Here is a 15,297-nt window from a genome sequence, read left to right as displayed (position 1 = left end):
ACCAGAGACAGAGAATTAAATATGCTTAACTAAATAGAAGATCTGGATGGAGAAGTACCAGGACAAACACACCTCCATAGCAATACCGTACTAAGTGTTTTACCAGTACCATAGTGAAATGGGCCTGATAATTAACACCAGTACTAGTAAATGGTGAATGGATGGCTAGGGATGAGACTAAACTAAGATGGGTTGTTTGTGCCAGAAGAACTCTCCTCCTCCAGAAGGCAGTGCCAGCTTTTCACATGGTCTCTCGAAAGTGTGGTGAGAGAGCAAGCCCCAAGCACAAACTGTTGCAGGTTCATTTGTACCAAGTTTGCTCATGTTTTCTTGGCCAAACCAAGTCAGTGGCAACCCAGATTCAGAATTTGGGGAAAGAAACTACTTCTTGACTGGAAAATACGAACTATCTTGCTGAATGGGTATGAATTTACAAAAGGAAATAATCTGCAACCATTTTTAGGAAAGGAAGTATTTGCAACCATTTTTATAATCTACCACATAGTCCTTTCATATCTATGTAGCGATTATTTAAATAACTTTTATAGATATTAATATAAGCAATGCTGCTGTGATGTACAAAATGTTGATTGGTAGAGTGAACATAATTTTAACTTATTACATAAAAATCAGTGTTCTTCACAAAATATTCAACTCTATATTTTACAGTAAAAATTAGAGTAATTGGAAGATGAAATGCACTGACATTTATTTAATGAATTCCTACATGCAATTACACTTATTTTTAGGCATATGTATATATATTATATGAAGTTTGAAAATTCATCAGGGTATGCAGTTCAATATATGCACTCTTTAAAAATCAGAGGATGTGATAAGAGAGGAGATCAGCAGATCTGAGGAAATGCCTTAAATGATATAGTGGGATCTCTTATAGTACATTTGCTTTTAGAATTGGTACAATTTACTGTTTTTATATCAAAGTTAATAATTAGAGCTTTCATATATTTTAGAAATGCTTTGTCATAAAATAAATAAATTAAATTATATGAGGTCATCAGCATGAAACTGTTCTTAGAATTTTTGCTGTCATTCTGAGCTGGATCATTTTTTCTCCCCAGTACATGAAAAGAATCTAAATCTCACGTAGTCTGGAAATTCAAACTCATTAAAATCAAATGGTTGTGATATTGAAATATTCTTGATTTGATTACTGGTACATTTTCTTAGCAGTGTATCCTAGGAAAATTTTTCCCATATGGTAAGCTGTGAGCCTCCTGTTGGGGGAAACGGTGGGCCATGGGGCACTCTATCTCCAAAGCTCTGAAAGATGGCTGACCCTTAATATACACTGCAGAAGGGTTTCTTGAACATCTTCCCAGAAAATGATCTTTTCCTCAGTTTTTTTCTCTATTATTACTTAAGTCTTTTTGCTTTTAATCTTCGGTGTTTTATATTTTAAAAAATGGTAAATCTGGAAAGACCTCAGGTTAACAATTGAACAATTACCAATTTGAGTTTTATGGTAATTCAGTATATTATCATCATTCACATATTGTGTCTATTGTCTTGATTATAATTTCTTTGAACCTGTCAAACTTGCACTCCCTGTAAGGACTGAAACCCAAACACAGACCATAAAGAAGAGCAATTTTGGGGGGAATCCCAATTTATGGGGGGAATATTTGCATAATTATCAGGATGGGCAATTAAAAAACTTGTACCTTATTTTGTCTCTCTATATTTGCCTTCATCCTTTAAATATTTCCCAGATACCCTTCTGATTAGCCCCTTTAGCTTTGGGCTCGCTACTAATTGACTATCTTAGCAGCTCTTGACTTTAAATTCTCTTGATCATCTCACACATGTGCCAGAGGTGGAGATGTATGACACAAAACTTCAGGAAATAGTTAACAACTTATTCTTTGTAAACAACCTTGTGTTTTCCTGCTTCAATCCTATAAATCTTCAGACACATCCTGTTAACAAACAAATTTATTTGTATGCATTTCTTTTCCTAAACTCTGCATGATTGTGAGAAAATAAAATCAGTTGGTGTGCTATCCATTAAGCCATCATATGTATGTGATTTCCTAGACATTTGCACAGAAATGCTAAGTAAACTGGAACAGCATTAATTGTTTTTATCCCCCCCCCCCACAGTGTTCCAGTAGCAACCAGCACATATTATTCTATAGCATGCATGGCATTATACTGGCCTTATCTATACTGTCTCTTCCCGTAGTCTCTGAGTAGCTTATAGCAAGGGTCTAATTCCTCAGGATGCATTCTGCCTGGGACTGCTTGCAAGTGAATGATATGAATGAAAATTCTAGATGACATTGAATGGATAGTGCAATAGCCCTAGTATTTTACTACAAAACTTCTGTGGCAAAATATCAAGTCAATACTTGCTTTGAATATCTCCCCTAATTTTTACTCAAAACAGCATAATGCAATTAGCCAATCTGGAGAACAAATATGTTTCTTGTCACAGACTGCTTGCTGTTTATAACTCTGAAGAAAAGGATTGCCCTTCTCCAACCTATACCTCTTCCCTCTGAGTGTAAATACACTGCAGACCTTTTATTATTTTCTAACTGGAGGGCTGATGAATAAGCTCAGCAGGTTTGAGCAGAAAATGTTAGCAGATAATTGGATCTTTAGGCTAAGGTGGTGGGAATGTTAAAGATTTTATGTGCAATATTTATTTGTATCAAGTCTCCATTATATTTGAGAAAATTCAGATTTTATTTTACCATCTCCGTTCTGGATTTTAAACCACTAGTTAATATTTAATGCCTTTCTGGAGATTCTCCCACCTCACATTGTCTTTAAATCTCAGTAAAATGTTTCTCTTCTTAGTGTTAAAATAATTTATCATAGATGCTATGATTATGAAATATACCCTTTTGAATTGAAAGGAGAAAACACCCCATCATTTTATTTGATGTTAAATTTACTCAGTTATTCTAGATAATCTGTGAAAAACTAAAATTGGCGCTGCAGAAGTTGAGCATTCCCCAGGAGGAACAGTACCCTTCGGCTTATTTGAAGAAATAAATTTTCAATCCTCAAAGGGTTCTTAGGCAATCTTTGGCCAAGTTAAATGGCTAAGAGACTGTTTTCCAGTGGAAGTTGGAAGAAATACATGTGGAGATAGGTGGCAAGAGGAAGAACAAATTCAGATCAAACAAAAGGAGAAAAAAAAACCCTGATCCTTGTAGAAAGAGTCCAGGGAGAAATAATTAAAGCAGGTGTATTCCTTACACATTCATCACTTGGTGAGCCGGTAAGCCCTGACAGCCTTGTCATAAGTGTTCTGTGTGCTTGGCTCTGTCAGGTGATTTTATGAATCACTTACTTTCTGACAGACCTGTTCAAAAAAATTGTGGAGTGTCCCACAGGTGGAATTTGTTGATAGAAGAAAGAACATCTGTTGTATTTTTACATTTCTGACTTTAAACAATGAACTGGGGTGGGAAAAACTGACTCGTTTGTCCACTGACTGCTGCTTCTCTGCCTCCCATGCCCTAGGGGAGAGCTCTAGGGAATTTTTTTCTCTTGCTCACTTCTATTTCCAGTTACCAGTGCCTAATATGGGTGTTTAATATTATTAGTTGAATTAATTAACATCTGAATTAATTCATCTTTGTCTCTCTTCTTGCTTCAATGCAGGTAGGCTCAGATTAGGTTTCAGCCATCTGACTAGTTGAGGGTTCTTGCAGTAATCACATTTAGAAAACATTGATAGAAAAATCTCACTTAATTCTGGATATTGTTTGCTCTCTGGATCCTCTACTCCTTTTGTCCTACTTATTATTTACTTCACATTTAGGACCTTTCTTTCTACAGGAAGCTTTCCCTAAACTTCTCTCTGTCACATACGCTCCTGAAGTGCTGTATTTTCCTGTTACTGCACTCTGGTGGGATTGTCTATATTTTGGGTATTCTCTTAGAAAACAGTAGGACTTGTGAAGATTACAATGTATATTGTTTTGACCACTACGTTTTCCCTAGTATTTTTATTTACACATTTGTATAAAAGCAAATTTATAAATGGTTTTTAATGAATGAACAGTAGACATAGTATATTTAAAACAAACTTTTAGAGACTGGAAGCAGAAAAAACAATTGAAATATACTCAGCCAACAACTGCACATAATATATATTGCTCATACAACTTTCCAAATTACTTGTGAATGAAATTAATCAATAAACTAGGGACACTGCCATTAACTTAGTGCCTGCTGAGTCACAGAGACTGAACCATGTATTTGGAGAAAACTTTGGAGCTCAGCAAAAGTCACTGGCAATTAATAGTGCACAAATGTATTTAAGTCTGTCTTTATGGTAGTTTCTCATAACTAGACCAAGGAATGGAAACTTAGATGACTCCAAAGTATTCTCACATGGAACATCACTAACACTGTCCACTGACCTGTTGGCCAGTGAGGCATCTGACACTTTGAGGAGGCACCCCCAGGTTGCACAGAATGAATGACATGTTAGCTACGGTTTTTGTTCATCTCAAGTTAACATCATCTCTCCCTTATATTGCTACAAGTCAGAAGCTCATCACTGGCGCTAGAGTTTCCATTTGAGCCCCTTCCCACTATAATCAATTCCCCTCTCGGCAGTCAGAACAATTTCTTAATAATGAAAACACGATCATATCTTAATTGAAAATCCCTGTGGCTCCCCTTTGCAGTCAGGCTGAAATGCAGCCTCCTTGTCATTCTCAGTGAGGCCTCAGACAATGTGGGCCTTTCCTAACCCTCCAGCTTTGGTTGCATCCTGTTGTCCTCTCGTTTGCTGTTCGTCAGCCTCAGTAGCTGGTTTTCTGTCCCTGGGACCCACCAGATTCACTCATGCTTCAAAATCTTTGTGGTTACTCTGATATCTACCTGGAATGCTGCCCCCTAGATTGTCACAGGGGTGATTTTTTCATCTATCATTCAGGTGAGACTGAGGACTTTACTGATTTCACTTTGTAGTAGACTCTCACTCTACTGAGCCTTCTCTATCTTGTTTACTTATTTCATTCTAGACACACACACACACACGAATGGGAACTCTATATAAAACAGAACCTTATTTTTCTTTTTAACATTTCTATTATCTTTATTATAATATTAAGTGCTCAATAAATAATTGCTGCATAAATAAATACTTGAGTGGATGTATGGAGCTTCAATTTGGAAAAGTGTCTGGCATTTTTACAAAAATTCTCATTTAAATTCGCAACAGCACATCCCTAAGATATCTGTTCACTTTAAAGTTAAGGAAAGTAAGGCGCAAGAGTTGAGTGACTTTCTCAGAATAACAAAGCAGAGCAAGTGATTTCATCCCTGACTTGAGAATTCATGCTCTTTCCACTCCACCATACTGCTAATTTTAGCAGCAATCAGCTTGTGTTGTAACAAGGAAAAGGAATAATTTGCATGGATTTATAGGACACCCTGTAGATGAAATTAGTAAGAGTGCCCTGTTGGGCTACTGAAGTTATTGCTCTCTAACTTAATAATTTTTGATATTTTTAAAGTCTATGTAAATACTTCCAGTTATAAGATAAATAAGTTCTGATAACATAATGTACAGTGTGGTGACTATAAAGTTAATTATACTGCATTGTGTGTTTAAAAGCTGCTTAGAAAGTAGGTCTTAAAAGTTCTCATCATGACAAAATAATTGTAATCATGCATGATTACCCACTGTGGTAATCATTTTGCAACATATACATATATTAAATCATTATGTTGTGCACCTATTGAGAAAATGCAAGTTCCTGTGGTCAGGATTTTCACCTGGCCCTGGTTGGCTAGCTCACTATACACATGTGGGCAATACATTGCTTTTGACTCTATATACAGAGCTCCACCCAGTGGTCTGGGTGGTACGGCTGCAGAGCTGCAGGGCTGCAGGAGAGCAGAGCACAGCACAGGCTGGAGTGGTGGCAGCACAGAGAACAGCTGTGGGGGATAACTGTGCAGGCAGAGAGGCCAGGAGGACAGCTGTGCAGGATGGCTGTGTGGACAGAGAGGCCCAGAGGCAGAGACCAGCTTGCTGCATGCAGACTCACTCTGAGTGAACAGGATTTTACTGATTGACCAGCCACCGTGGAAATAAAGTTGGGTATAACCCTTTCACCCCAAGAACGTTTTACTGTCATTTTCTTTGGTCACACTGAATCCACAGTAAACTTGCCTGGGGCTGAAACCCACTGGCAAGACAGCACTTAAAGTAAATACAATGTCATATGTTAATTATATCTGAGTAAACTTTATATATATATATATAAAAGAAATGTCTATTTGAACTAATGAAATGTCTAATCCAGTGCTTCTCAAACTTAATGTTCACACAAACTACCTGAGGATCTTGTTAAAACTACAGTTCCTTCCAGGTGATGCAGGTTGTGGAGCTCCACCCACCTTTGGTTTTTGAGAAGCAAGGGCATTACTTCACACTTACAATCACATGGAGAACATTGAAAACTCCGAGCAACCAGGTTGCACCCAGGCCAATTACACCAGTCTCCAGGGGACTGCTATTTTTAAAGCTCACTAGTTATTCCAACGTGATTGCAGAGACTTACTGCTCAAAGTGCAGCCCACAGACCAGCAACACTGGCATGGAAGATTTTTAGAAAAGTGAACTCTCAGGCTCCAGCTCAGACCTGGTGGCTGCATTTCAACAAGACTCTCAGGTAATTTGCATACACTTTAAATTTTGAGAAGTACTGATTTTGAACAAAAATGTTTGTGTTTCATTAAGCTCTAGTCTTCACTATAAATAGGAATGCAGGAATCCAGTGGAGCTCCTCCGTACTGATGAAAAAGGAGCTTTAAGGCAGATAGCCGACATACTGAATATAAATGCTTGCTGCATTTGGCAATGATAATTAACGACTCTTTTGAATACTGTTTTAGTGGTGAAATGAAAGTGAAAGGGAAATTACAGTTGGACAAATATTCAAAGTAAAACCAAGAAAATAGAGATCACCAGTATAATCAACATTTTCTTGAAGCTCAGCAGGTTGATGGTCTAGAGTTATTGGGTGGTGTGTTTTTTGTTTTGTGTTGTTTATACGTCTTCTAATTTTTAAAAGTTTTATACTGAGGTATATACAATAAAATGCACAAATCTTAGTCTCCGGTTTGATGAATTTGACTTGTGTATATACTTAGGTAACCATCTCCCAGGTGAAGATATTGAACAATCTCACTAATTTTTCTCCCCCTCATCCTCTCTCCTGTGGCAACCACCAATCTGCTCTCTGTACTTATAAGTCTATTTCAGTTTTGTTCACTTACTTTATTTTTAAGATTCTACATATAAGTGAAATTGTGGTATTTGTCTTTCTCCATCTCACTTATTTCACTTAGCATAATGCCCTATGGCATATACAATGGAATATTACTGGCCATAAAAAAGAATGAGATTTGGTTTGTATATTTTTTAATGAGAGAGATGTGCATATTTATACACTGAGGAAGGAGTCACAAAAAAGTTAAACACACAATGGAAGGTTAAATGATGGTGATGATAGTGGATCTTAACACAAGGTGATTAGGTAGAGCAGCACTATGAAGGGGGAGGGGTACAAAGCTTGGCCCAGGTGAGAACAATATAGCTGTGGCTCCTGCCGGCAAGGGGAATAGCAACATGGAAAAATATAGGAAAATGGGCAATCACAAAGCAGTGTGCTAAGTAATAATAATAGGGACTGTACAGAGAACATGGTAGTATAGAAAAAACATTCTGTACTGTGACTGGATTGGTCAAGGAAGGTATCTAGAAGAACTGACTTTAAATCTGCACCTAAAATCAAAAAGATGATGGTAAAGAAGGACCTAGCCAAAAGAATACCAAAGAAAATGGTCTGGAGTTGAGAAGCAACAAGATGCATTTAGGGATTTGAGAGTGGTTCAGCCTACTTTCAGCACTGAGTACTTAGATTAGGTATGTAACTGAGGGGAGGGACAAAAAAGAGAGGAGGGGGCACGGGAAAAGATTTAATTGAAAAGAGGTGAGTTTACGAAGAATTCTTCAAGATGACAAAGTCTTGTGTTTTTCCCTGAGGGAAATGGTTATTGGTGCTTTTCACTTGACAAAAAAATCTCAAAGCAATGGATATAAGATTAGATTTGCCTATGAGAATATGTTTTAACTCTAAGGGTACTAGGAAATATAGATATTAAAGAAATAATTGGATTCTGGCAGTAATTTCAGCAAAGATAAAGGTAGTTGCGGATGAAGTGAAGGTTTTTATGGCCAGGATTCTTACCTGACCCTGGTCTGCTTGCTCACTACACACGTGTGGGCAGTATGTTGTATTGGCTCTATATAAAGAGCTCCACCCAGGGCTCTGGGTGCACGGCTGCAGGAGAGCAGAGGCTGAAGTGGTGGCAGCGCCCAAGACAGAGACTGAGATGGCTGCGGGGGCAGAGGTGGCTTGCTGCGTGCAGACTTGCTCTGAGTGGATGGGATTCTAGTATTTGACCTGCCACTGTGGGAATAAAGTTGGGTATAAACCCTTTCACCCCAAGAATGTTCCATTGTCATTCTTTGGTCTCATTGAATCCTAGTGAACTTGCCCGGGCCTGAAACCCACTGCCAAACAGTAGTCTAACTTAGGTGGGGTGGGAAAAATGGGAAGATGGTGAAATAATTCCAGAATTTTAGGAAGCTGAAACTGTAGCCCTTGCAGATTGATTGCATTTGGGATAGGGAAGATTCCAGAATGATACTCCAGTGTCTAAATCAAGCAAATCAATGGAAAATGGAATTCATAGGCTAAGGCACACAGATCTTTTGGTTTGTTAATTTTGGGGGCTGGTAGGATGGTATAGATGATGATCTCATTTTGGGAAATGATGGTGTCCAGTGAATGGGTCTGAAGCTCATTGTGAAGACACAGGAGATACAGATTGAGGATCTTCAGCATAGATACCACTCTCTAGACCAGGAATATGGACGCACTAAGCCAGGAGGACCATGCAAACTGAAAAGAGAATAAGTAAAAGTTCTTGGACAAGATATTTTGGAGTATTAACATTTAAGGGATGACTAGAATTTCAAATTGATGAGAGAAAAGTAGGAAGAAAATGGAGAAGACAAAGAAAGGGTTTGTAAACTCTTTCTGAAACATGAAATAAGAAATATGAGCATAAGTGGCTATTGAATTTAAAATAAAGGAAGGTCTTGACCACAGATAGAGATTTTTCACAGAGCCACAAGGGAGCAGAGAAGATGAAAATGGGCACATTTGTGACACATAGACTATAAAATGAGAAAACTTTTTCAACATGTTTTGCAACATGTTTAGTGATTACAAGGTGTTTAACTGAGAATGGGGACAGAGAGAGTAGGAGTTTTGAAGGGTATATACAGTTGTGGCTGAGTATTTATATGAAACCTTTCCTGACTATTTGTGGCTGCCTAAGTAATTGCTTCAGCCCCTTTTTTTGTGTCTGAGGAATTGTCCTATTTCCTTAACATAAAATAATTATTTAAATATAACAATTTTAAATAAGGGATACTAGCACCTTTATTTAATATCAGTATAATTTTATGCACTGTGCATTTTTAAATATATTGTATTTGAATATCTGATCTAGTCTCAAATTTGAATATTTGTTTAGATTTCTCTTTACCCCATTCCTAGTAGTTTCTTAAGATTGGGACTTATTTCACTCACATATTTGCTTTCAAAACAGCTGAACAGATATATTTTTCACATTCTCAATGCTTAATTTTATTAATATTATAAACCTTGTAGGCTAAGGTTATCGTTCTTGTGTAATTTGGGTATGTTAGGTTCCATCTATGTTCTCCTATAATAATTTGGAAAATTGTTACATCTATCTAGCCTGTAGAATAAGTCTGGCTAATATTTATGCCTACTTCATAGGTAATGGGTTTTTAAAATTGTTTTCTTTGTTTGCTGTGTTCTTTGAATGTGGTAGGTATTACAGACTTTGCTTTAACTGAGATGCTTCCAATGGAAAGTGTTGGTTATGTTATTTGCTTCATTTCTCCCTTACTTTAACATAAAATGGCTTCTAAGCAGGGGTCAGCTTCCAAATCACGTTGGAAGGCCTTTTAAAATGTAAGTACCCAAACGTTATCTAATTCCTGGATAATCTGGGTTGGGCTTAAGGAGCCCAGGGACATAATTTAGATGCTTCACAGATGATTCTGATGTATGCCTTTTGCCGCAAAACAGGGAGATCCTCTTAAAGTACCATACAGTTAATTACACTGTATCTTTCTAATCATCTCATTGTAGAATAGCAGAACTCATAGGCATTTAAGTATTGCTCACTGTCCACCCCCACTTTTAAAATACTGCTTTCTTTCATTAATATCTGATGTCACAGTTTCAGCTCACAAAAGACAAAGACATATTAAAGATGGAACATTATATGAAAGAGATATCACTGTTCTTTAAAAAGTCACCAGTAGAGCATGTTTTCTGACTACAAAATGTGGAAGAGGAAATGACCTAACTTTGAATATAGGAAACAGACATTTTTACAGTGATTACAAATCATAATTTCAACTGCCAGTCCCTGGAAGAACAGAACTTTTGATTTAGGTTTCTGCCAGATGTAAGAGTTTTGATAATTTATATTCACTCTAAGGACATTAAGCATGTTTTGAAGAAAACATTCTCAGATCAAATATAGCTACCTATTAGTTCTTTTTATGCCAGTCTGTTCACTCCAGGTTGCATTTCCCTATTGGCTAGCAATGGAGTGGGGTAGGGACAATAAACTTGCTTTGTAGATATTACAAAATGAATAAAATGAATACTAAATTCAAATATAAATGGCTATGGATAATCGCTACTTTTGATTACATACATAAATGTGTGGATGAAATGGAGGTTCCTGTGGCCAGGATTCTCACTTGGCCCTGGTTGGCTAGCTCACTACACATGTGTGGGCAATATGTTGCTATTGACTCCATATAAAGAGCTCTGCTCAGTCCTCTGGGTGACACGGTGGCACTGCTGCAAGGCTGCAGGAGAGCAGAGCAGAGGCTGGAGTGGTGGAGGTGCCAAGGACAGAGGCCCAGAGGCAGAGACCGACTTGCTGCATGCAGCCTCACTCTGAGTGAATGGGATTTAGTGACTGACCTGCCACCGTGGACATAAAGTTGGGTATAACCCTTTTACCCCAAGAATGTTTTACTGTCATTTCTTTGGTCACACTGAATCCATAGTGAACTTGCCTGGGGCTGAAAGCCATTGGCATTTGTTGCACTGGAATGAATGATCAATGGGTGACTGTAGAATTACATAGGAGGTACATCTCTGTGTTTTTGGCACAGAGAGTGTCCTCTGTTGATTCTTGATGACCACTAGTAGAAGATAGAAACAGCAAAGACGATTGAGAAGTGGTTAACTCTCTAAATCATATTTCCCTTCTCTTCATTTAGGTAGTATGGTTATAGGAAAACTATGTTTATATACACTCTGGAGGAGGAAGTATAAATTTTTCTGGATTATAGTGTATAAAATATATACTAGGAATATATATATGCACACACACACTAGGAAATATATATATATATACAAAATATACATATGTACTAGATACATACTCAGAATTCATCTCAGAACCATGGTAGTTAGGGTAAGATCCTTGATACCAGGTGAAGGAACAAAAATGTTAACTTTGAATCAACTTAAGAATCATCAGTGTGGACAATACATAGGTGAATGCTTATTAATTTGCTACTTAATTGTCTCTCTAATGAATTTAGCAAAGTATAACATTATGTAAAGGTCAGCGGTTAAACAGCTCTTTCATATAGAAATCATGAATCATAAAATATGTTTCTGGAAGGTACTGCCACTTTATTAATTTCAATCAATCTATAATTAAATCTACATATGCAGCAGTAAAATCTACCAAATCATCAACTGATGCATTTAGCCTCTGGACTCAGTGACATTTAATTAGTTAGACTGCCGAATGCCAACCTTTCTTTCCAGTGGCAGACAGTTTGTACATATAGTTTCTTCTTCACTGTCTCCCTCAGCTAATAAAACTTGACATAACTTAACAATGATGCAACACCAAATGAAAAGCAAATTATGAGCAAAATCTTTGGACAATTGAAAATGAGAAAAATACAGAGATTATATATGTATACATATACAAAAAAGCCTGCTGAATTTGTTCTAACTTACTGAACCATTGGTCAGCCAAGGATTGGAAGCAGTTAATATCACATTAATAAGGCATTTTTTCTAAACAAGATTGTTTTTCTCAAAGAGACGTGTATTAACAAGCCCTTAATTGTGGCTTTTACATCACATGAGAATTTTAATTAGCTTTATAGGAATTCCATATGCTCTAATTCATGAAGAGATCATTTCAGCCAGGAAAACTGCATGTCAGAATGTGGGATTTGATGCAAACCTTTACTCCTACTAAACTTTAACTTTCCCTCAGCCACAGGTTGATTTAATCCTAAAGCTAAATCAGGCAATGTTAGGATTACGCAGTGGATGGAAAGGACAATCTGTTTAAAGTTAGTTGTAACAAAGAAGCAAAATATTGATATTTTGAAGAATTGCTTAAAAAAAACATAATACAATCATTCAGAACTAAAAATAGTATATGATAATTTGCTTAGTATTAAACTTCAATGATTCCCAAATAAAATGGACTGTGCAAGGAATGTGATGGAAATTAGAAATATATTTCATATCTAAAACATTTTATTTCTCATACGGCCATCATTTGATGATATATGTCTTAGATACATTAGCACTTTACCCAGTTTTGTAAAAGTCCCTAAAAATAACAGATGACACCACTTCATATTACTCTTTTATATAATCTATTGAGCTTTTCACCCAGAAATAAAGGAAATCATGGCAAATTATAGTGCTTTACAGAAAGAGAACTTGTAGAAAAATTTTCATCAAATGGTTTAATACAGAATTAAAAATTAGTCAAATGTGATTTCCAACTGGAAACAATTAGAAGTGTCTGAAATTAACTTTCTTAAAGGCAACTGCTGCTTAAATTTGATAAAAGAAATTACTATATAAACTATATGGAAATTTTTTGTACACATTTTTTGCACCAAATGAGATGCAGGTATATTTTAGAGGTAAGATAACTTTGGTATGTGTATTTATCAATAGTAAAATTTGTTTTATTTTTAATCACTTTGTCATGGTTAGTTTATAAATTTCTCACCTTTTTAATTATAATTTTTCACCTTTTAAATCTTCCTCAACTAATAATAATCTTTAACATCAAGGTCAGAGATGATGTAATAAAACAAAGACATATAGATGAGATATGAAGAGATTAAAATAATTCATAATTCTCTAAGCTGAGAATTTAGGTGTATATGTAATTTTAAGTCCTTTTAAGTAACAATCCAATATTGGCATACTGTCTGCTTTCTGAGTCAAATCCTCATAAATGTAAACATGTATAAGTACAATAAGCACATGGGGTGTGATTATTCCTTTAAATTTTGAAGCCACTATTTTTTTCCTTCAGTTTTGCTTCACTGTTATACTCCACAAATGAGGGAAATCATTTGGTACTTGTCTTTCTCTGCCTGACTTATTTTACTGAGCATAATACCCCTAGCTCCATCCATGTTATTGCAAATGGTAGGATTTGTTTCTTTCTTATGGCTGAATAGTATTCCATTGTGTATATGTACCCCATCGTCTTTATCCATTCATCTACTAATGGACACTTAGGTTGTTTCCATATCTTGGCTATTGTAAAAAGTGCTGGGATAAACACAGGGGTGCATATGTTTTTTTTAATCTGAGGAGTTGTTTTCTTTGGATAATTTCCTAGGAATGGAATTCCAGGGTCAAATGGTATTTCTATTTTTAGTTTTTTGAGGAACCTCTATACTACTTTCCACAATGGTTGAATTCATTTACATTCCCACCAGCAGTGTAGATGGACTCCCTTTTCTCCACATCCTCACCAGCAAAATAGCAGCAGCTCACAGACTACAATAAGGGACTAATGGTTACCAAAGTGGAGAGATGGGGAAGGGTGGGTGGCGAGGGAGGGAAGAGGGAATTGTGGGGTATCATGACTGGTACATATGGTATGTGTGGGGTCACAGGGAAGACAGTATAACTCAGAGAAGAGAAATAGGGACTCTGTGGCATCTTACTACACTGATGGACAGTGACTGCAATGGGGTGAAGGGGACTCGATAATAAGGGTGAATGTAATAACCACATTGTTTTTCTTGTGAAACCTTCATAAGAGTGTATATCAATGCTACCTTAAAAAAAAAATTTGAAGCCACTGAAATACCTTGAAGGGTAGCCTAGCAATGCTCAGCAATTTTAAAAGATGCTTAAAACTAAAAGCAGGCTACAATATATACACCTTTGCTTTAAAGAAAAAGATACTACTGAATTTTTGTGGTTAGTATGTGTTATCTGTAAAATTTGTTCTGAAAAAGTGTTTATTCACTTTGTAATAGGATATGAGTATTGCGTATTATCTTAGTAGGAATAATCATGGTCAGTATTTGATCTCTACTGAGATGGAGGGGGAAGAAAGAAGGTAGAGAGTTTAAGGGGTTAATTAAACCTCAGTATAAATGATTAAGATACATAAACTATGTTCATTATGGAAAAGGTTTTTATATCTTGCTAGTGGGGCAGATTGTAGAAAACGCTTTTACCTGTCTGTGTAGTCAGTTGATTGTTTCTCTAAAATAGCAAGACGGCTGAAATCCGGCACAGACATAGAAACACTATGGTTTCAAAGTAGGTACTTGATAAATATGTAGGCTTTGGTGAATAATATTTATGTACTGGTTGGTGTTTAATTTTAGTTGTCTAAGTAATTATTTGCTAAATATGGGACACTTGGGAAATCACTATTTAAGTCCATGTCTCTGAATTTATTTTTCGATATTTTTAATGAAAATTATACAAACACTGATTATATTATCTACACTAATATAATTGAAAATTCAAAACTAATATTCCACATAATTTAGGTAAAAATATATCTAAATCCAGTTGGAAATGAATGTAGCTGCAATTCCCAGTTTTTCTACCTGGTTTATTGATTGGCTTCAATTAATGTTTGCCAGCAAGTAAATTAACATAGCACCTGAGGCATAATTCTCTAGTGGATCATGGACACTGAGTTCTTCCAATCCTTGCTGGTTTAACTCCTCCAGAGCACATTGCTAGTAGGTACCTTTTAATTCAGTCTGGACACGGACATTACCCATGACTTCAATGACAGGTCATTTACAGCAAACTCATGTTTCACTGCAGAGATGTCTCTTTAAGTGACACCTTA

General features: G+C 36.4%; 1 protein-coding gene across 7 annotated transcripts in view; it reads left to right on the top strand.

The window, feature by feature from the left end:
• ROBO1 (roundabout guidance receptor 1) overlaps nucleotides 1-15,297 on the top strand; it is a 1,078,818-nt gene that overhangs the window by 20,687 nt on the left and 1,042,834 nt on the right. The window contains exon 1 of one of the 7 annotated variants that reach the window (XM_057501792.1): nucleotides 6,607-6,671. The exons of the other annotated variants lie outside the window; for them this stretch is intronic. The gene's annotated coding sequence lies outside the window, so the exon portion shown is untranslated. Of the gene's footprint in view, nucleotides 1-6,606; nucleotides 6,672-15,297 lie in introns of those variants that run through there. 7 annotated transcript variants of the gene reach the window in all.

Source organism: Manis pentadactyla, chromosome 1 (assembly GCF_030020395.1).
Source record: "Manis pentadactyla isolate mManPen7 chromosome 1, mManPen7.hap1, whole genome shotgun sequence".
In the NCBI taxonomy this organism is placed as follows: Eukaryota; Metazoa; Chordata; class Mammalia; order Pholidota; family Manidae; genus Manis; species Manis pentadactyla.
Note: the sequence above shows the minus strand (reverse complement) of the source record. Positions and strands in the feature narration are given on the sequence as shown.